The sequence below is a fragment of the Odocoileus virginianus genome, chromosome 18, assembly GCF_023699985.2.
Source record: "Odocoileus virginianus isolate 20LAN1187 ecotype Illinois chromosome 18, Ovbor_1.2, whole genome shotgun sequence".
NCBI classification, from domain to species: Eukaryota; Metazoa; Chordata; class Mammalia; order Artiodactyla; family Cervidae; genus Odocoileus; species Odocoileus virginianus.
Window position 1 is genome coordinate 28,337,240 of NC_069691.1, and position 21,784 is coordinate 28,359,023.

At 36.0% G+C, this 21,784-nt stretch overlaps 1 long non-coding RNA gene across 1 annotated transcript; it reads left to right on the forward strand.

Moving 5' to 3' along the window:
• The first annotated feature begins 8,096 nt into the window (after positions 1-8,096).
• On the forward strand, positions 8,097-21,498 carry LOC110143901 (uncharacterized). The gene is made up of 3 exons (XR_002315730.2): positions 8,097-8,246; positions 11,993-12,050; positions 21,194-21,498. It is a non-coding gene; the product is annotated as an uncharacterized lncRNA (long non-coding RNA).
• Positions 21,499-21,784: the final 286 nt, after the last annotated feature.

Below are 21,784 nucleotides of genomic sequence, written 5' to 3' on the forward strand. Positions count from 1 at the left end.
ATTGAGATATTCAATAGTATATTTTTTCCCTAATGTCTTTATTAATTTCTGTAAGTAATACTTACTAGTTTTAGGATATTGAACACTTATTCAATATTTCTAATATTTTGTTAATAGTGTATAAAAGTGATTTCTCTATTTTGGAGCTAATTTTTAGAGTGTATATTCTTTTTGATTTTTTTTGCAAACAAATATATCTTCTAGTAGTTACCTTTTAATTTACTTTTCTCCATTTATTTTATCTTTTATTTTTCCCTCTTGCTTTTATTTTCCTCTTTTACATTGGCTAGAGTCTCTATTGTAATTATTAGTGAAGTCACTCAGTCATGTCCAACTCTTTGTGACCCCATGGACTGTAGCCTACCAGGTTTCTCCATCCATGGGATTTTCCAGGCAAAAATCCTGGAGTGGGTTGCCATTTCCATCTCCAGGAGATCTTCCCAACCCAGAGATTGAACCTGGGTCTCCCACATAGTAGGCAGACGCTTTACCATCTGAGCCACCAGGGAAGTCCATTGTAATTATTAGTAGAAGTATAAATGGCAGGTTCCATTCTCTTGTTTCAAGTCTCTTGGTGAAAAGATTCAATTAGTGAAAATTAAGTATAATGTCTGGTAGATTTTTTTGAAATTTTTTATTATTCTATGTAACTATAAGATACATATGGTAGAGTGTACAAATATTAGTGAAAATTTTATAAAGTGAACATTCGTACAGCAACCTAATCGTTCAAGATATAGAATATTTCTAAAACCCCCAAAACTTCCTTCATGCTACTTTTCAATCTTTTTATCTCCCTAAATGGAAGAATTTTTTTTAGTTTTATCATAAAGTATTTATTTTTAGCTTCATTAACATTTATATGTGTAAAATCACCCACTAAATATTCATTTATTTTGGCTAGTTTCCTTAATAGTCCTTAATATTATATCTGCCTGAGTGACCCATGTTAATGTATAACTCATATTTTATTCTCTTACACCTTACTATTGATTTGAAACTATACTAAGATGGAATATTTACATAATATGAATAGATCATATTTTATCCATTCCACTGCTGATTGTAATTGTCATTTAGATTGTTTTCTGTTCGATGCTATGAGAACAAAATAAAATGCTGCCATAGTATTGCCAATTCTGAGATGAAGAGAGCATACTTTTCTCTATGCTTCCTACTAAGTACAACTGAAATCCCCGGACATTATATAAAACAAATAGAAGACTCTGAACTCTGGAAGGTGAGGAGAGGAAGACAGGTTAATGATCTCAGGATCCAAGAAAAAATAAGTGGTGATTTCCCTAGTATTGCTTTCTGTCTCATATACCCCGAGTTGCAGATAAAAAAAATGGCAACTCTGACACATTTATTGCAGACAAAAAAGTCCCCAACAAATGTGTGCTCTGTAGCTAAAGATGAAAAAAAGGGTAACTTAATAGAACAGAACATTTAAAGATAAAGATTGTCCTATTTCAGCATAACATTAAACGTTTAAAACAGCAATAACCCCATTACTTAACACTTAATGAACTCATTAGTCACTGTGCTTGTAATATACAAGAATCCTGTACATTATCAAATACAAATTGTGATTTCTCTTTGCACATCATCATGCATTGTAATAAAAATGAAAAAAAAATGAAAAAAAAATTAATGATCCTAAAGATAGTGTCTTCACTGGGTACAGATTGATGTTATTTTCAGTGCCTACCAGAAGTACACTCTGAAATCTATCAAAGACTAAACCTCAGGGAAAAGATGGAGAAGAAGATAATAACACAAAATGTATTTAAATGGCATGAACAACAAATAGATGCCTACTGGGAGAAAAGCTGATATGTAACTACAGTGCACTGTACACGCTCTTTTTGTGGGCTTACACAAAATGTTTACTTCCTGGCATGCATGCAGGTTGATTACAGCTGAGTTTTCTTTTAGACATTGAATTTTTGAAAAAAAAAAAAAAAGAAATTATTTTGATATTGAGAATTTCAATAGCAAGATGTGTATGTATTTTGGGAAAGTGATTTTATGATTATAATTTATTTCACCATCGTTGCCCAGAAGTATTAGTCATTCTTACATGCTAATAATGAACAGGTGAAAAACGGTTACTTAAATAGTTGATGTAGTCAAATATATTTGCATTTCTGAATCTCCTAATCCCTGGATTGGATTCCTTGAATTAATGTTTTACTACATAACTCAAACCAATCACTTATAAGTGGATGCCTTAATGAATGTAATATGCTTATGGTGTATAACTGAAAGAATTCTGAATCTAAAGTCAGAGAAATGGAATTAATTTTGTGACACAAGATTTCCAAATCTGCAAAAGTCTTTTAACTTCTTGGAGCTTCTGTTTCTTTAATATCGATGAAGTCATTCCTGAAACTTACATAATTTCCATGGCAATACAATGAAGTGAGTAGAAGTATATTGCTTGTTGGAAAATATTAGATAAGTGTAGCATATCAACTAGTATAATGATGATACACTTTCAGTCACACATGAGATGTGAACTTGTTTTTCTTGGTAACTGATACAACCTCTTTTTGTCTTGAGCATACTGCACACCAGAGATGGAGACTGAATTTTAGTCAATTTAGAAAATAAACCATGCATTACCTAACAAGGGTCTTGTTGGATGACATAAGAACTATTGCATGTATCTTGCATATTTCTAGGAATTTGAACCCCTCAAAAGTCAAATATTAGAAAGTTAACATCTTAGCATTGTGTTAGGCAGAGTTGCATACAAAAAAATATAACTTGAAAAAAAATCAGATCTTCTATTTTTATTTTTATATTTATCTCAATAATTCTCAATCATGAGATGTTCTCTGACTAAATGAATACTGACTATTTAAAATCTAATCACCTAACCACATACATATGAAAGTTTTTTAAAGAGATGAAAAGGCATTCCTATATTTTATTTTAGTCACACTTTAGTTATTGAGGTTATCTTTAATGTTTTTTTTAAAGGACAATAAAATTGACCTTGTATTGTCTCATACACAAACTCAAAAAATGAAAATTATGGAAATTTCACTGAGTCAACTATAATAGATATGACTTGTCATAGCCCTAAAATCTCTCATAAAATTTATCCTGAGCTAGCAAGATGGAGATCATGTTTTAGGACTTGCATCTGATTTTAGAAGCCCATTCTCCTCTGGCTTTCAGTCTGATGGCAGATATATAGAGTCACATTTTTCAGGTATGGCTTTAAGAATGCAAGCAGAAGACTCTTAAATCCATCTCGCTAACAGGTTCACTCTTAATTGAAAATGCCTCTACATTGAGATTCAGAAGTTTCATTAATATTCCAGGGTCAACAGTAGCACTAATACATTGTACTCAACTTTACTTCTTTTATACAAAACAATTTCATTGTGCATTATGGTCCAGCACCACACCTCTGTAATTTAAACTAATTTACAGTTTTCGATATGAGAAACTAGCACACAAATGTTTTAATAACTGTTGTCTATTGTAATGGTTGTTTTTTAGATTGCTAAAGGTCAGGTTCTAATGGCTATAGTCTTCAAGTAATATTGATTTTGGGATTAATGAAGTTTTTCTATTTTATTGTTTTTTGAAATATTGGATGAAAAATTTGGATAAAAATGTATTTATCATATTTAACTCATTTGGGGAAGAGAAAGTGGCAGGAGGCAAAAATAAATAGTTATATTGGTAATCCTAAATATTGTTTTCCAGGTATTTTTATTACTTCCTTATTCCTGGGCCTAGTGCAGAATTGTTTCATCAGCTCCCTTATATTTATTTGGATGTAGCTACAAGATTTGTTCTGGCCTATGGTTTGTGAGTATAGAGTGGTACATGTAATTTTCAGCTTGGATACTGTAATTATCAGTGTGAGGCAGTCCAGAACTTTTTTTTTAATTTTTGTACTGTACTTTCTCTATTAAGGAAATGTGTATCATAGTGTCCAGAAGACACAAAAAAGCATGTACTATAACCAAGAAAGAAAACTCTGCTTTAAGCCAGTAAGATGTTGGTGTTGTTTATTATCTCAACAAAACCTACCCTATCTCAGCTGATTAATTAATAGAATTGTTGCACTGTCATAACAAACACACTCTACAATCTATAGAATTGGCTTGGAGATTGACAATGAGCAATAAAGGATATTTTTGTTGCAAAACAGATAGTTATCTGTGTTATGCAGTTATAAAAACTTTTGAGTTAGAATATTGAATTACACATGATAATATGGAAGCCATTTAATATAGCCAGTGAACTTCTACCTTCAAGGGCAGAGACTGGAAGACAAAAACGTAACTATATGCATTGATTCCTACAGGCTACACCTGAAAAAACAATTGCAAGCTTTAGAGGAATTCTCCAGAATTCAGTGAAGATGTTTCAATTTAAGAAATGTAGAGAAAATACAAGAGATCTAGACATTATGGGACATTTTAAATGGGGAAGACACAATAGCTTACAATTTGTAAAACCTTTGACAAACATCAAATCAAGGAGGTAACGGTCACTCAGATTGTTGAAATCTCAACATGTATAAAAGAGAACTATGTATGAACAAATATGACTAAGATGGCCTTAATATTCTCTTCAGATTGGTTAAACTATAGACAGGTTTCTTCCTTATTCTAGATTCCATATCTTTTTCTTTCTTTCTTTCTTTTTTGTAAGAGTCCTTACTTTAGAAAACTTGCAATCAAAAATTAATTCTCTACTTTTTGGAGATTTGCATCTTTTCTCAGCACCTTGCTAGTTTTAGAACCCAGGAATGTCTTTTTCAAATAACTTGGAGCCATCCTTTTGAAATGTCTTCATCCTCTTAAGTCATATACAATTTTTATTTGTTATTTGATTATACCTCAAAGCTGGGAAAAAATAAGAAATAAATATATGGCCCCTATCTTTTAGTATTTGTGGGACAACAGAAGCCTCACTTTGGTAACCACCAATTAGCAAAGGCAGGTGGCCTAATCACATTGACAAATTTCCCTGCTAAAATCTTCCAGAACATTTTTTTACTAGCTCAACTCAGTACTTGAAAACTCTCCTGCTTGAGTTTAATCTCTCTCCATTCTTGTAATAATATTGAATGAAGACTTCATTGCCTGTTAACGTGCCTGGCACATTTTTTCCTTGACAGCTATACTAAATGACTGAAGAAAAGAATCTGATAAATTCGAGATGGAAGATAAAATTTGAATAATGAAAAAGATATCAGAGAACACTTCAGAACTTACATAGAAGAATTAAGGGGAACTAATCTATTTAACTTGACTTGTAGCATCAATCTTCAGAGAAAAGTGATATTACAGAAACTACAGTAGCCAATCAACTATATGGATGTTTCTGGCTTAACCAAAATTATGACTTGTGCATGGTCAATTATACCAATAATTATCAAATGCATTTGCACCATGATAAAAAGCTTTCTTTTAGAAATAGACATGTCTCATAGTCCTGTGAAATTTACAAATGTAAGCAACAGGAAAGTAACAAACTCCATCTTGCAATTTATTCATTTATTCTAAAATAGGATTTTTCAAGAAGAGTTCTGCCTAATGTTAGGATTCTAGATGTCCTTAGGTGACATGGGTGATCCTGATATGAAAAAAATCTGATATTTGGACTTCAAGTGCTTACATGATGCTAGTATAGTAACTATGCAGCCCTACTTAAAATTTTATGTTTCATCCTCATATGGCTGTGCACAGTCAGACCATGTTCTTGTATTTGAATCTATTTTTATTTTTGACATGAAAAAGGGGAGACCACAAATAATGGGTAAGTGCTGAATTACACAGAGGGAAAAATGGTAGGCTTATAACATAGCTGCTGCCTCCTAAATTGCCTCCTTCACCAGCCTCTTATATCCAACTGAGAGACACACTTCAGTAAGCAGTCTCTACTAGTGTAATAGAAAGATGGAGGAAACTTTTATTATAAAGAAGGAATGTCTATTGCAACTCAGCCCCTCCCCTGTAACAATGCATTTTTGCAGGTATGGCAAATCATAGAATGGGTATGTTAGAAGCTATAGTGTAATGTTGTTATTTTTTGTAATTTTTCATTAACTTTTCATTTGTATTATATATGATACTGAAGTTTATGTTTTATGAAATATCTAACCATTCAAATGTAAACAACAGGAAAGTAAACAAAATCCATTTTGCACATTTTCTGAAGTAAACTGATGAGATGGAAGAGGAGAATTCTAATCCTAGGACAAGGACAGTTCTAGTGAGGTGAGTGATAGGTACATAATGAAGAATTAAAACGTACTTACTAGTGTGTAAAATTAGGAAGAATGAAATACTAGAACACTGCAGAATGATAAACTGAAAGCTTTCCTTTTTCAAACAATACAATGAATCAGTGTGTGAATAATATGTCACATATGCTGGAAATGTTTTGTATATTAAACTGAAAAACAACAGGTCCTTTATCTTGGCTGATTAGTGAACAAATTTCACCAATATATTTTATGCTGTAACATTAGTAAAATCTGTAAATGATTGTGAAATTAAAGAAAATGTTTTCTGTTATAAAGAGCTGACAGAAATAAGCAAAGGGCAAGATATATTTAAAGTTTTCTCTTTATATCAGAAAAGAAATGTTCTAAGAGAAACTATGTTGACATTTATACTGAGGTTGCCCATCAATGGTTTTCTATGAGAGTTGTCGCCTCTATTATAATATTAAAAAAAAATTCTGAAATTCTCATGAATTTCAAACAAACTGTTTTCTTCACAGAAAAGCATTGTGGCATAAATTCTTAGAGATAGAATGAAAACATTCTGGAAGGTGCTACAGAAATGGTCATCTTTATTAAACCAAGATCTGTTTATTTGAAACTATTTAAAATTTTGTGCAAAAGCCAGGATTAAAAAACAAAATGAATTTCATAGTACATAGAAAAATCCTGTGGCTTTACAGGAAAAATTCTCAAAGAGTATATTTTAGGGAAAAATGATTATGGGAGTACTTTTAAGGAAATGATAGGCAAAAATGTAAAGGTAGCACAACTAAGAAATGAATCCCTTCTAGTCTAAGCTAGGGAAACTGGAAGGTTATTCATTACAACAGCGTAATTTAGTTCACATGTATCCAAACACGATCTAAGAAAGATAAGAATTACAAATATGATCAGATTATTTTCCCAGCATACTAACCCAACAGAATATTCTTTCAAACATAGGATAGCATGTTATGTTAAGTAGAGGAATGACAAAAATGTTTCAGTAAAAGCAGGCCCTTTATAAGTAGTGACACCTAGAGTGTTAAGTTTATTTTTAGGAAACGTAACAACAGAAACAAAAGAAAAATGCAACGAATTACAACATATATGTCACATTTCAATCAACAGCAGCAACTTCAAATAAACATATATTTAGAAACAAAAAGAAGTAGACTGCCATCACGTAGCACAACTGCTGTTTTAGAAATTGTTCCTCCAAGTTGAAAGCTACACTTCTCTCTATTGAAATTCATAGTCATGCATAAATGGAATATTGAGCCATAGATCAAAACAGAAAAAGTCAAATTACAGAGGTGTGGTTACATTCAAACTGGTCTGCTTGATTAAACATGTAACTTTCAAAAATGAAGTGTTACCTTGTGATAGTTTCACAAAGCCATTATGCTTAGTAAAACTTCGTAAATTCTCAAATACAGCAACGGTTTTTATGTGGCTTTTTTTCTCATTTATCTGTATCTACCCAATACATTCTTGGAGGCTAAAATTTTAATTTAAAAATTAAATTGCAAGTGTACCTAAGAGAACCCTGGGATATTAAAGGCTAGCTAAACTAACGTTAGCGGCGGCGGCTCAGCAGAGGCGCTGCGCGCGGCCCCCGAGCGCGCTAAAGCGAGCCGGGCCCGAGCCGGCGCGTCCCCGGGGGGGCCCCTCGGCCTTCTCACCGACCCCTCATTCCCCGGCTCCAGGATGGGTGCGCGCGCTTCCGGCGGACCGGGGGTGAAACCGGCTTCCTGCTGCAGTTGCTGGGCTGGTGGTTCCGAGCGCTCAGGAGGCGCGGCCCTGGCAGTGTCCAGAACAGCTGCCAGCACAAGGTCAACGGCGTCTGGCAGAACCTCAGCAGCCTGTTCCAAGTGCCGCGTGCGCGCAGCTCTGAAATTCTTGACAAGGCTGACCGACAGGTTTCTGTTGGGGGTGGATACATTTGTGGAAACCCTGTGAAAAGTATGGGCAGAGCTCTTGGAAGTTCTCGGGCTTGATGGTAGGTGTGAGGAACATTGATCTGAAGGCTCTCTTCATTCCGGTGCTTCTCGAATTATGAGAGGGGTACCCAGGAGGGGCAGTCCTGGTGGGTCAGCGGTAAAGAATCTGCCTGCCAATGCAGAATACAGGTTTGATCCCTGGGTGGGAAGGTCATCTGGAGAAGGAAATGGCAATTCATTTCGGTATTCTTGCCTGGGAAATCTTTTTTTTTTTTACTTTATTTATTTATTTTCATTTATTTTTATTAGTTGGAGGCTAATTAATTCACAACACTGCAGTGGGTTTTGTCATACATTGACATGAATTCAGCCATGGAGTTACATGTATTCCCCATCCCGGTCCCCCCTCCCACCTCCCTCTCCACACGATTCCTCTGGGTCTTCCCAGTGCACCAGGCCCGAGCACTTGTCTCATGCATCCCACCTGGGCTGGTGATCTGTTTCACTATAGATAATATACATACTGTTCTCTCAAAACATCCCACCCTCGCCTTCTCCCACAGAGTCCAAAAGTCTGTTCTGTACATCTGAGTCTCTTTTTCTGTTTTTCATATAGGGTTATCATTAACATTTTTCTAAATTCCATATATATGTGTTAGTATGTTGTAATGTTCTTTATCTTTCTAGCTTACTTCACTCTGTATAATGGGCTCCAGTTTCATCCATCTCATTAGAACTGATTCAAATAAATTCTTTTTAATGGCTGAGTAATATTCCACGGTGTATATGTACCACAGCTTCCTTATCCATTCGTCTGCTGATGGGCATCTAGGTTGCTTCCATGTCCTGGCTATTATAAACAGTACTGCAATGAACATTAGGGTGCACGTGTCTCTTTCAGATCTGGTTTCCTCAGTATGTATGCCCAGAAGTGGTATTGCTGGGTCATATGGCAGATCTATTTCCAGTTTTTTAAGAAATCTCCACACTGTTCTCCATAGTGGCTATACTAGTTTGCATTCCCACCAACAGTGTAAGAGGGTTCCCTTTTCTCCACACCCTCTCCAGCATTTATTGCTTGTAGACTTTTGGATAGCAGCCATCCTGACTGGCATGTAATGGTACCTCATTGTGGTTTTGATTTGCATTTCTCTGATAATGAGTGATGTTGAGCATCTTTTCATGTGTTTTTTAGCCACCTGTATGTCTTCTTTGGAGAAATGTCTGTTTAGTTCTTTGGCCCATTTTTTGATTGGGTCATTTATTTTTCTGGAGTTGAGCTGGAGGAGTTGCTTGTATATTTTTGAGATTAATCCTTTGTCTGTTGCTTCATTTGCTATTATTTTCTCCCAATCTGAGGTCTGTCTTTTCACCTTACTTATAGTTTCCTTTGTTGTGCAAAAGCTTTTAAGTTTCATTAGGTCCCATTTGTTTATTTTTGCTTTTATTTCCAATATTCTGGGAGGTGGGTCATAGAGGATCCTGCTGTGATTTGTGTCGGAGAGTGTTTTGCCTATGTTCTCCTCTAGGAGTTTTGTAGTTTCTGGTCTTACATTTAGATCTTTAATCCATTTTGAGTTTATTTTTGTGTATGGTGTTAGAAAGTGTTCTAGTTTCATTCTTTTACAAGTGGTTGACCAGTTTTCCCAGCACCACTTGTTAAACAGTTGTCTTTTTTCCATTGTATATCCTTGCCTCCTTTGTCAAAGATAAGGTGTCCATAGGTTCGTGGATTTATCTCTGGGCTTTCTATTCTGTTCCATTGATCTATATTTCTGTCTTTGTGCCAGTACCATACTGTCTTGATGACTGTGGCTTTGTAGTAGAGTCTGAAGTCAGGCAGGTTGATTCCTCCAGTTCCATTCTTCTTTCTCAAGATTGCTTTGGCTATTCGAGGTTTTTTGTATTTCCATACAAATTGTGAAATTATTTGTTCTAGTTCTGTGAAAAATACCGTTAGTAGCTTGATAGGGATTGCATTGAATCTATAGATTGCTTTGGGTAGAATAGCCATTTTGACAATATTGATTCTTCCAATCCATAAACCCTCCAGGCCAGAAAGGAATGGCAGGACATACTTAAGGTAATGAAAGAGAATAACCTACAACCTAGATTACTGTACCCAGCAAGGATCTCATTCAGATATGAAGGAGAATTCAAAAGCCTTACAGACAAGCAAAAGCTGAGAGAATTCAGCACCACCAAACCAGCTCTTCAACAAATGCTAAAGGATCTTCTCTAGACAGGAAATGCAGAAAGCTTGTATAAACGTGAACCCAAAACAGCAAAGTAAATGGCAACGGGACCATACCTATCAATAATTACCTTAAATGTAAATGGGTTGAATGCCCCAACCAAAAGACAAAGATTGGCTGAATGGATACACAAACAAGACCTCTATATATGCTGTCTACAAGAGACCCACCTCAAAACAAGAGAAACATACAGACTAAAAGTGAAGGGCTGGAAAAAAATATTTCATGCAAACGGAGACCAAAAGAAAGCAGGAATCGCAATACTCATATCAGATAAAATAGACTTTCAATTAAAGGATGTGAAAAGAGACAAAGAAGGACACTACATAATGATCAAAGCATCAATCCAAGAAGAGGATATAACAATTATAAATATATATGCACCCAACATAGGAGCACCGCAATATGTATGGCAAATGCCAACAAGTATGAAAGAGGAAATTAATAGTAACACAATAATAGTGGGAGACTTTAATACCCCACTCACAACTATGGATAGATCAACTAAACAGAAAATTAACAAGGAAACACAAACCTTAAATGACACAATGGACCTAATTGATATCTATAGGATATTTCACCCCAAAACAATCAACTTCACCTTTTTTTCAAGTGCGCACAGAACCTTCTCCAGAATAGATCACATCCTGGGCCATAAATCTGGTCTTGGAAAATTCAAAAAAATTGAAATCATTCCAGTCATCTTTTCTGACCAGAGTGTAGTAAGATTAGATCTCAATTACAGGGAAAAAAATTGTTAAAAATTCAAACATATGGAGGCTAAATAACACGCTTCTAAATAACCAACAAATCATAGAAGAAATCAAAAAAGAAATCAAAATATGCATAGAAATGAATGAAAATGAAAACACAACAACCCAAAACCTATGGGACACTGTAAAAGCAGTAGTAAGGGGAAGGTTCATAGCATTACAGGCCTACCTCAAGAAACAAGAAAAAAGTCAAATAAATAACCTAACTCTACACCTAAAGCAACTAGAGGAGGAAGAAATGAAGAACCCCAGGGTTAGTAGAAGGAAAGAAATCTTAAAAATTAGGGCATAAATAAATGCAAAAGAAACTAAAGAGACCATAGCAAAAATCAACAAAGCTAAAAGCTGGATTTTTGCCTGGGAAATCTTATGGACAGAGAAGTATGAGGGCTACAGTCCATGGGGTCGCGAAAGGGTCAGACACTACTTAGCAGCTGAACAACAACAATCCAGGGCAGGTAGGGCTTCACTTCTTGGGGTTGCAAAAAAGAGTTGGACATGACTTAGCGACTTAACAAGACTAATGAAAGCCTTCATGGATAATGATACATGTAAAGAGATTTAGAGGTATTGCTAGTAGCCTTGATTACCTGAATACAGACACGACTGGGAAGATATGTCTCCAATTCAGTAGATTGATAGATTGGTAATATAAGTGATTACAATTATTAATTTTATAAATTAACTGTCTCATTAATGATCCTTAATAGTAATTATTCTCAATAATTATTAATTTTATCATTGCTGCCTGTGTCCAATTTTGTTTTTGTTTTTTAGGAATGCGCCATTTCATTAAAAATCATATACCTTGGAAAACTGCAGAAAAGGAGACAAGGTATGGGTCTCTTCTCTACAATGTCTGTGGGTATTGGAGCACGGGGATATTATTTAGACTTCCCTAAGCAGATCCCCTACTAGGATTCTCTTAAGCAAGCGAAGCAAAATGATTATTAAAAATGTTGGGAATAGTGTATTAGATTCTCATTGATAATATTATCATCAGATAATAATGGTCAGGTCCTGTCCAAACTCTTTTTGCTGTGTATCCTCCCTTGGTTTCTCCTCAGTAGTGGGGCCCAGTCCAGTTAACCAATCACTCCTTTTGCTGACAGCTAAGAAATTCAAACAGTACAGTACATATTTAAGAAAAACTAATGCTAGAGCTGTGTAAAACAAAAAATAATTCAGAAGAACATAAAAGAAAAGGTCTGAATTTCACACAAGCACAATTCCTTGAACTCACCAAATTGGTCTACAAAATTCTCTGATAACTAGTTTATAAAAGTGTATAGTTTACTATATCAGCTATCATTATACACTAAGTAACATCCAGTTGTTTTAACAGCCAGAGACTGTTTAGTTAACTCCAATACAAAGACTGAAAAATCTTTAACTCCTCAGTTGGACTCTACCTTGATTATCTTATTTTTAGTTATTTGTTATATCAAGTAGTAAATTTAAATTATATGTTAAGATAATGCTAGCTGTTGTAAGGAACACAATTTAATATGGCTCAAACATGATAGAAGTTAAGGTTTCACACATATAAAAACTAAGATGTTATGTTCCTGAAACCCTCCGAAAAATAATTGAGGGGCCCAGACTCTTTCTTCTTGAAGCTCTCTCTCTTTTGACACTCATCTAGGAGAAGGAGAAAAGAATTATAAATTCCTGCATGTGAAAAGCTTTTATACTCAGACCTGGAAATAGCACAGATTCATAGTTCTCTAGCCAGATTTCAGTCATATGATCATATCTAACTGCACACAAGCTGGGAAGTATACTTCATTTGTATTCCCAGAAAGAAGGGGAAATTGGTTTGATGAATAGCCTACCAGTATGGCTCAGAGGTTAAAGTGTCTGCCTGCAGTGCAGGAGACCTGGGTTCAATCCCTGGGTCAGGAAGATCCCCTGGAGAAGGAAATAGCAACCCACTCCAGTATTCTTGCCTGGAGAATCCCATGGACGGAGGAGCCTGGTAGGTCCACGAGGTTGCAAAGAGTCAGACACGACTGAGCAACTTCACTCACTCACTCATTCACTTCATATATCACATGGTAATTCTATTCAATCAGTTATTCACCCTACAGTCAGAATGAGCATGCTAAAAGTGCAAATCTGCACATGCAACTCTCTGAACTTAAAATCTTTGATGTCATTCCATTGTCTTCCACATAAAGTCTAAACTCAGTAACAGTATTGAGGAAGCCCACTAAGGTCAAGAATCTTCTAAGTTCTTTAACCTCATTTCCTTTGCATACCAAATTCCAGTTCTAAAAAACTAATAAATAAATAAATATATAAATTTGCAGTCTATATCCTCAAATCTAGCCTCTTGCAGATACTATTAGTTCTATTTGCAGTGCCCTTTACCCTCTACCTCACCTTACTAACTTCTATTTGTTCTTCATCTGTTAGTTCAGAATCATAATATAGCAAACAAGTATAGATTACATTCCTTTCCTATGTGCTTCCATACAGTTTGTATTTACATTGTTTCATGCAACTTCCTGTGTAATGAAACAGAAATATTAATAGTTACTTTTGAGTGTACCCCAGATCTCTTTTCTTCTTGTACACTAAAGAGGATTCCTACCCACTAAAATGTAAACATTGGCATTTTAGGAATCATTGAACTAAAATGAACTGGAATGGGTGAATTTAATTCATATGACCGTTATGTCTACTACTGTGGGCAAGAATCCCTTAGAAGAAATGGAGTAGTCCTCACAGTCAACAAAAGAGTCCAAAATGTCTTGGGTACAGTCTCAAAAATGACAGAATGATCTCTGTTCATTTCCAAGTCAAACCATCAGCATTACAGTAATCCAAGTCTATGCCCCAACCACTAATGCTGAAGAAGCTGAATGGTTCTATGAAGCCCTACAAGACCTTTTAGACTAACACATACACACACAAAGAAAGATGTACTTTTCATCATAGGAGACAGGAATGCAAAAGTAGGAAGTCAGAAGTTACCTGGAATAACAGGCAAGTTCAGCCTTGGAGTACAAATGAAGCAGGGCAAAGGCTAACAGTTTTGCCAAGAGACATACTGGTCACAGCAAACGCCTCTTCAACAACACATAGAGAACTCTACACGTTATGTCACCAGAGGGTCAATACTGAAATTAGATTGATTACATTCCTTGCAGTTGAAGATGAAGAAGGTCTATACAGTCAACAAAAACAAGACCGGGAGCTGCCCCAGGATCAGGTCATGAACTCCTTATTGCAAAATTCATACTTAAATTAAAGAAAGAAGGGAAAACCACTATGCTATTCAGGTATGACCTAAATCAAATCCCTTACGATTATACAGTGGAAGTGACAACTAGATTCAAGGGATTGAATCTGATAGACAAAGTGCCTGAGAACTATGGACAGAGATTGGTAACATTGTACAAGAGGCAGTGATCAAAACCATCCCCAGAATATGAAATGCAAAATGGCAAAATGGTTGTCTGAGGATGTCTTACAAATAGCTGAGAAAAGAAGAGACGCAAAAGTCAAAGGAGAAAAGGGAAAGATATATCCATATAAATGGAGAGTTCCAAATAATAGCAAGGAGATAAGAAAGCCTTCCTAAGTGACCAATGCAAAGAAATAGAGGAAAACAATAGAATGGGAAAGACTAGAAATTTCTTCAAGAAAATTAGAGATACCAAGGGGACATTTCATGCAAAGATGGGCTCAATAAAAGACAGAAATGGTATGGACCTACAGAAGCAGAAGATACTAAGAAGAGGTGACAAGAATAGGCAGAAGCACTATACAGGAAAGAACTTAATGAAATAACCACAATGTATGATCACTCACCTAGAGCAAGACATCTTGGAGAACGAATTCAAGTGGGCATTAGAAAGCATCACTACGAACAAAGCTAGTGGAGGTGATGGAATTCCAGCTGAGCTATTTCAAATCCTAAAAGATGATGCTGTGAAAGTGCTGCACTCAATATGCCAGCAAATTTGGAAAACTCAGCAGTGGCCACAAGACTGGAAAAGGTCAGTTTTCATTTAAATCCCAAGAAGAGCAATGCCAAAGAATGTTGAAACTAGCGTACAATTGCACTGATTTCACATGCTAGCAAAGTAATGCTTAAAATTCTCCAAGTTAGGCTTCAAAGGTACATCAACTGAGAACTTCCAGACGTTTAGGCTCAATTTGGAAACGTCAGAGGAACCAGAGGTCAAATTGCCAACATCCATTGGATCATAGAAAAGGCAAGAAAATTCCAGAAAAAACATCTATTTCTGCTTTGTTGACTACATTAAAGCCTTTGACTGTGTGGATCACAACAAACCGTGGAAAACTTAAAGAGATGGGAATACGAGACCACCTTACCTGCTTCCTGAGAAACCTGTATGCAGGTCAAGAAACAAAAGTTAGAAGCGGACATGGAACAACAGACCGGTTCCAAATTGGGAAAGGCGTATGTCAAGACTGTATACTGTCACCCTGCTTATTTAATTTATATGCAGAGTATGTCATACAAAATACCAGGCTGGATGAAACACAAGCTGGAATCAAGCTGGGAGAAATATCAGGAACCTAAGATGTGGAGATAACACCACTTTTATGGCAGAAAGCAAAGAAGAACTAAAGAGCCTCTTGATGAAGGTAAAATAGAAGAGTGAAAAAGTTGGCTTAAAACTCAACATTTAAAAAAAATGAAGATTATAGTATCTGTTCCCATCACTTCATGGCAAACAGATGGGGAAACAATGGAAACAGTGACAGACTTTATTTTCTTAGGTTCTAAAATCACTGTAGATGGTGACTACAGCCATGAAATTAAAAGATGCTTGCTACTTGGAAGAAAAGCTTTTGAATTGTGGTGTTGGACAAAGCTTTGAGAGTACCTTGGATTGCAAGGAGATCAAACCAGTCAATTCCAAAGCAAAACAATCCTGAATATTCATTGGAAGGACTGACACTGAAGCTCCAATATTTTGACCACCTGATGAGAAGAGCTGGCTCATTAGAAAAGACCCAGATGCTGGAAAAGATTGAAGGTAGGAGGAGAAGGGGATGACAGAAGTTGGATGGCATCACTGACTCAATGAACCTGAGTTTGAGCATGCTCCAGGAGATGGTGAAGAATAGGGAAGCCTGGCATTCTGTAGTCCATGGGATCACACAGAGTCAGACATGACTGAGTGACTTAACAACAACAAAAGAAGATTCTGGGTTTATGTCTTCACTTACTTTCCCTTTCTCTTCTTTGAGATAGAATTTCACCAATCAAGAAGGTATCTAAATTTTGAGAGTAAAATCAAAAATTGGAAAAAACAACAATTAGGCATATTCTCTCAAGAATAATTGAGAGAAAAAGGGTATTTTCATTACCCAGTTACTAGTAGATGATTGATAAAAGAGGTACCATGTAATGATAGCAAATTTGGAAAAGTAGGGAAGATGTGGTGGAGAGATGGCAATTGTGAACCAAAGGCATATGGCATGAGAAACCGTAAAGTGATTTGGTGTTAGAAGAGATTGTTGCTGCCTTTGTTCTTGCTGCCTTTGACATTCCTTCAGGAGTGGGAAGGGAAGTAAATATCAGAATTAACATTAATATGCTCCTTGAACAGGAAACCACTCTGCAACTGATCTACATAGGTCATGATTTCACTTTTAAATGAATAGCTTTTTAGCATTTTATTTATTCATTTAGTTTGTTATTTTTTGGCTGTGCTAGGTCTTTGTTTCTATACCCAGGCCTTCTCTAGTTCCGGCGAGCAGGGGCTACTCTCCAGTTGTGGTGCATGAGCTTCTTATTGCAATGGCTTCTCTGGTTGCGGATCACGGGTTCTAAGGCACATGGACTTCAGTAGTTGAGACTCCCGGGCTTTAGAGTTCAGGTTCAGTAGTTGTGGTGCACAGGCTTACTTTGCAGCATGTGGACTCTTCCTGAAGTTGTGTGTGTGTGTGTGTGTGTGTGCACGTGCATGCGCTACATTGCTGCTGTCACATCCAACTCTTGGACTAGGGACAAAACCAGTGTCCCGTGCACTGCAAAGCAGACTCTTACCCACGGATTACCAGGGAATGGATTTGTAAACTTTTTTCCTTTAGACCCCAGTGTAGTTGAATTCTAGTGCATTGCCCATTGTAAACTCATAAAAATTCAATGAGATTAAAAAAAAAAGACTTTCAAGGAGAGCTAATATCATAGATTAAAAAATGCAAATATAAATGCAGTAGCGTTAAAGCTACATGTGCAAGGAAAAACATATACATGGATTATGTGGGAAGCATTTATTCCCTCTCATTTTTATAGAGAAGAGGAGTATTGCACCCTCTCTCAAGAAGGGATTATTGGAAGAATAGTATAGTATTATATTGGAATACCATTGGAAGAATAGAATAGCATTGGAAGGATAACTCTAGTCTAGCCTTCTCTTCTCACAGCTTGCTATTTGCCACAGAAGGATTGATTCATAATTGTTGAATCTAAGATAAGGTCCAGCTTGCTCACCTCAACCATGTTTCAATACTGACTGAGAAATATCTCTGCAAGTGACAGTTTTCTTTCTTCCCTTATTTTTCATGCAGTAAGTACTAGCAAAGTTTCAGAAAGAAATTATAAAATAGTCTTCTGCCTATTCTGGGGGCATTAAGAAGAAATAATAGAAAACTTATTTTTTCTTTGGATTCAAGCAATATTCTCTGACCTAGCTTTAAAGGTAATATAGCTAATTTGAGTATATTTTTTCCTTTTGATTAGAAATAGGTGCAATTTATGACCAAGTATTATCCTCAAACTCCCCCCACCACAATATTGTATGTACAAAGCCAAAGTTTTAAATTATTAAATTGTAATTGGAGAGGGACTTTGATCTGATTCTAAAGTTTTCCATATTTCTGAGTGATACGGAGTCAATTTTATAATACATCTCTAATTGCTTAACACCTTTCATTAAGAAACTCAAAATTTGTATGAAAAAAATGTCTGCTTAATGGTGGGCCAAAACACTGAATATGGCCTACCAGACTGAGGGAACAACGTGGCTGAATGGTAATTCTCCTTCTTTCGGGTAAAGCTCCTCTTGCTCATATCAGTAGAATCTCTAGTAACAACTCTTATTTGCAGTGTTTTGTTATAATAGACTATACTGTGTTAATTCTAATCCCTAGCAATTATGTACATTTGATAATGAAGAATAAGTTTTAAAAAAGTAATTAGTATGACAGATTCTGCTTATGAAAAGAGATAGTGGTTTATCTCTTTGCCTTGGAGATAACCACGCTTCCAAATCTAAAGAAGTTAAAGCATTAAAGATAGGTCTTTCATCTCATGTATCACATAGAATGAGAAATTTGTCCAGCAATTCTTCACTTCTTTCCCATTTCTGATTTTTCTATCTAAGAATTGGAACAGTGTGAATTGAAATAAAATTGAAAAAGGTACAAGTGCCTTTTCTTCCTATATTGAGGTTCACTTTTTTATACATAATATAATCTATGTGATTTGCCCTAAACCCAAAGAAAGTATTAAAAAACTCAAGATTTATTGAGTTAAGGTACTAAATAGTTATGATGATTAGCTAACAAAGAAATGAGAGATCTAAGAAAAATTATTAATATTAACTTGTCTGAAAAGTATTATAAGAAAATTACTACTTTGGCATTAATGACTTTATCAGAGCCTAATCTGAGACTGTAAGGATGAAATTATTTGATACTATTAGCTAATAAAAACAGAATTTCATATATTCTGATTTTTCTCAATAACCTCTCCAACATGAGGTATTTTTAAATATTCCAAAACTGTTTATATCCCTACTACCCTCTAATATGTTTGGATATGTCATATACTTGCATAATATAATCTAAGAAAATACTAATTTTCTATTTACATGTATGTCTGGTAAAAGTGCCTCAATCTAGTTGTTTCTGATCATAATAAAATTTATGAAAGCATATATTGGAGTAACTAATTTTTTTAATCGGCTATAGTCTAAGGTATTGAATATGTTAAATAAATTATCTGTATATATATTATTATGGTATGCCACATTACCAAAAATTTACCTAAAAGGGTCATGATATATTGATATTTAAAAGTTTTTGAAGTATATGTTGTAGAGAATTTAATAATATATGCCATCCTCCCCAAATGCAATTCACTTTTAAAAAGGAGAACTACAAATTTTTATATCAATATCAGAGGGAAAATAGCACAGCACCTGTCGTATTAGAATAGTGAAATATTCAATAAAATCCAAAAGGTAATTTTAAAAGAAAGATAAAATGAAAGTACCCTCTATTATTTATGTGTGATTTCACAGATAATGTAGAATGAAGCTGTTAAATATCAATACAAAGTTGAACACAACACAACTATAGTCTATTGACATGTACAGAACTTTACAAGTAAAAATAATGCTTCAGAAAAGGATTTCACACATCCTAGACATCAAACACTTGCACAGGGTCAAAGGTAGATTATAGTACACTGTGACACATCAGTTAGCACTCTGTTAAAAATGAGCAGTTAAAAGGCAGATGTGATTTAAAAAATTAATTTACTCATCAAGTCTTACAGTGATTGAAAGGTAGCAGAAGAAACACTGGTCTTAGATGTGGAGTGAATATGTGTGAGTATGTATGTATGTATGTTTACACATATGTGTACACACGTTGTATATAGATATGTTGTCACTTCAGTCATGTCTGACTCTGCGACCCTATGGACTATAACCCGCCAGGTTCTTCTTGTCCACAGGATTCTCCAAGCAAGAATTTTGGAGTGGATTGCCATGTTCTCCTCCAGGAATGGAACCCATGCCTCTTATGTCTCCTGCATTGACAGGCGGGTTCTTTACCACTAGGGCCACCTGGGAAGCCAAGTATACAGCTACAGGACACTTTTCCTCCATTCCTGTCATTTGGCATGTGCATAGTTTTTAATGCATGGAAAGTCAGTAGATAATAACATACTAAGTCTCAGAAGTTAAGAAGTTTAATTAAGACTGCCCAGTACACATTTAGTAAATTGCAGACCCAGTAGTTGAACTAATTTTAATCTGACTCAAATGTCTTTGACTTTTTCTACTATGCCGCTCAAAACACTAATGACAATTCTGTCATTGGTTGACTCTCAAACACTTGCTAACATGTAGATCCCACATTTTGGGATGGTCCCAAATGGCCATAAAGTAAGCAACTGGGAGTTAGGAGGAGATATGGGCAAAAGAGGTTGAATAACTATTAGTTAACTCTTTTCTTCTACTGCCAAATACTCCTATCATAAGGAATTGTGCCATAGAAGGCTGCCAAAATTTCCCCCATCTTATCTTCCTCATACGTCTCTGAGATGTTTGTTACATCATAATTTGCCTTTTCAAGATGCTCATTCAAATTCATGTTAAGCAGATATCAATATTGAGATTTCGGCGGGGGGGGCACTGGCAAAAGACATTTTAATTCATTCAACAGATAAGAATCTAGTATGTGCAAAGCACTGCAATGTAAGAGAGAAGCATAGTCCAGAATTTAAAGTGTGTGGGATGTTAGATATTAAACAAGAACTGAAAAATAAGCTGCAATACTATCTTATTATGGGCTTCCCTCATAGCTCAGTTAGTAAAGAATCTGCCTGCAATGCAGGAGACCCCGGTTCCATTTCTGGGTAGGAAGCCCAAGAATAGCTAAAAAATCCATCTACAATGTGGGAGACCTGGGTTAAATCCCTGGGATGGAAAGATCCCCTGGAGAAGGGAAAGGCTACCCACTCCAGTGTTCTGGTCTGGAGAATTCCATGGACTGTATAGTCCTTAGTATTGCAAAGAGTTGGACACAACTGAGTGACCTTCACTTTCATCATGTTATGGAAAGTCAATTACTTCATTTCTTGGCCATCAACCCACACATCTAGGGCTACCAACCCACACATTCTGGTCAAAAACATTTTCAGAAATCAACTTTTTTTTTTTCCTGAAATTGGGCCACACCTGGTGCCAATTGCCACAGATTGTGCTTCACTGAGTTCTGAGCCATCTCTGGAAGATAAAGAAGCAGTACTGGGCGAAGAGAAAAGTTGCCATGGGATATAGTCTCAGCAGAAAATCTCAGCTAACTTCTCTGATGCTGGATGGACTTCCACAGTTATCCCCATATAGGGTGAGGGTGCTAGGCCCTCATACATGTGATTTCATGTGAGCTACGCTGGGTGGAGGGAAAGGTCCTGGGAATCCTGACTCGTTTCAGATGAACCGGTTCTTAAAAGGCCTGACAGCTGAGGGTTGTTTGCCGCTAGGCTTCCTGGGAACTAAATAAATGTGTCTAATGAGGTATTTGGCAGAGCCTCAGTGTCTCCTTGACGAGGTGTCTCACAGAGCATCAGAGTGTCTTTCTAACTGCTAAGCCAAGAGGGACAGGATGGCTGGCTGTTTGGGTGTGGAATATCAGCAGGAGGATCTGTGCTGAAGGTCACTGTAAGTGAATTTCCTGTGTACATGTGATCAGTAAAGCCATGACCTGGTTAGCTGTCTTCCCAAAGGGAGAAGGGAGATACTCTGAGAAAGAAAGGGTCTCAGACCAGGATTTGGAATCGCAACAAAT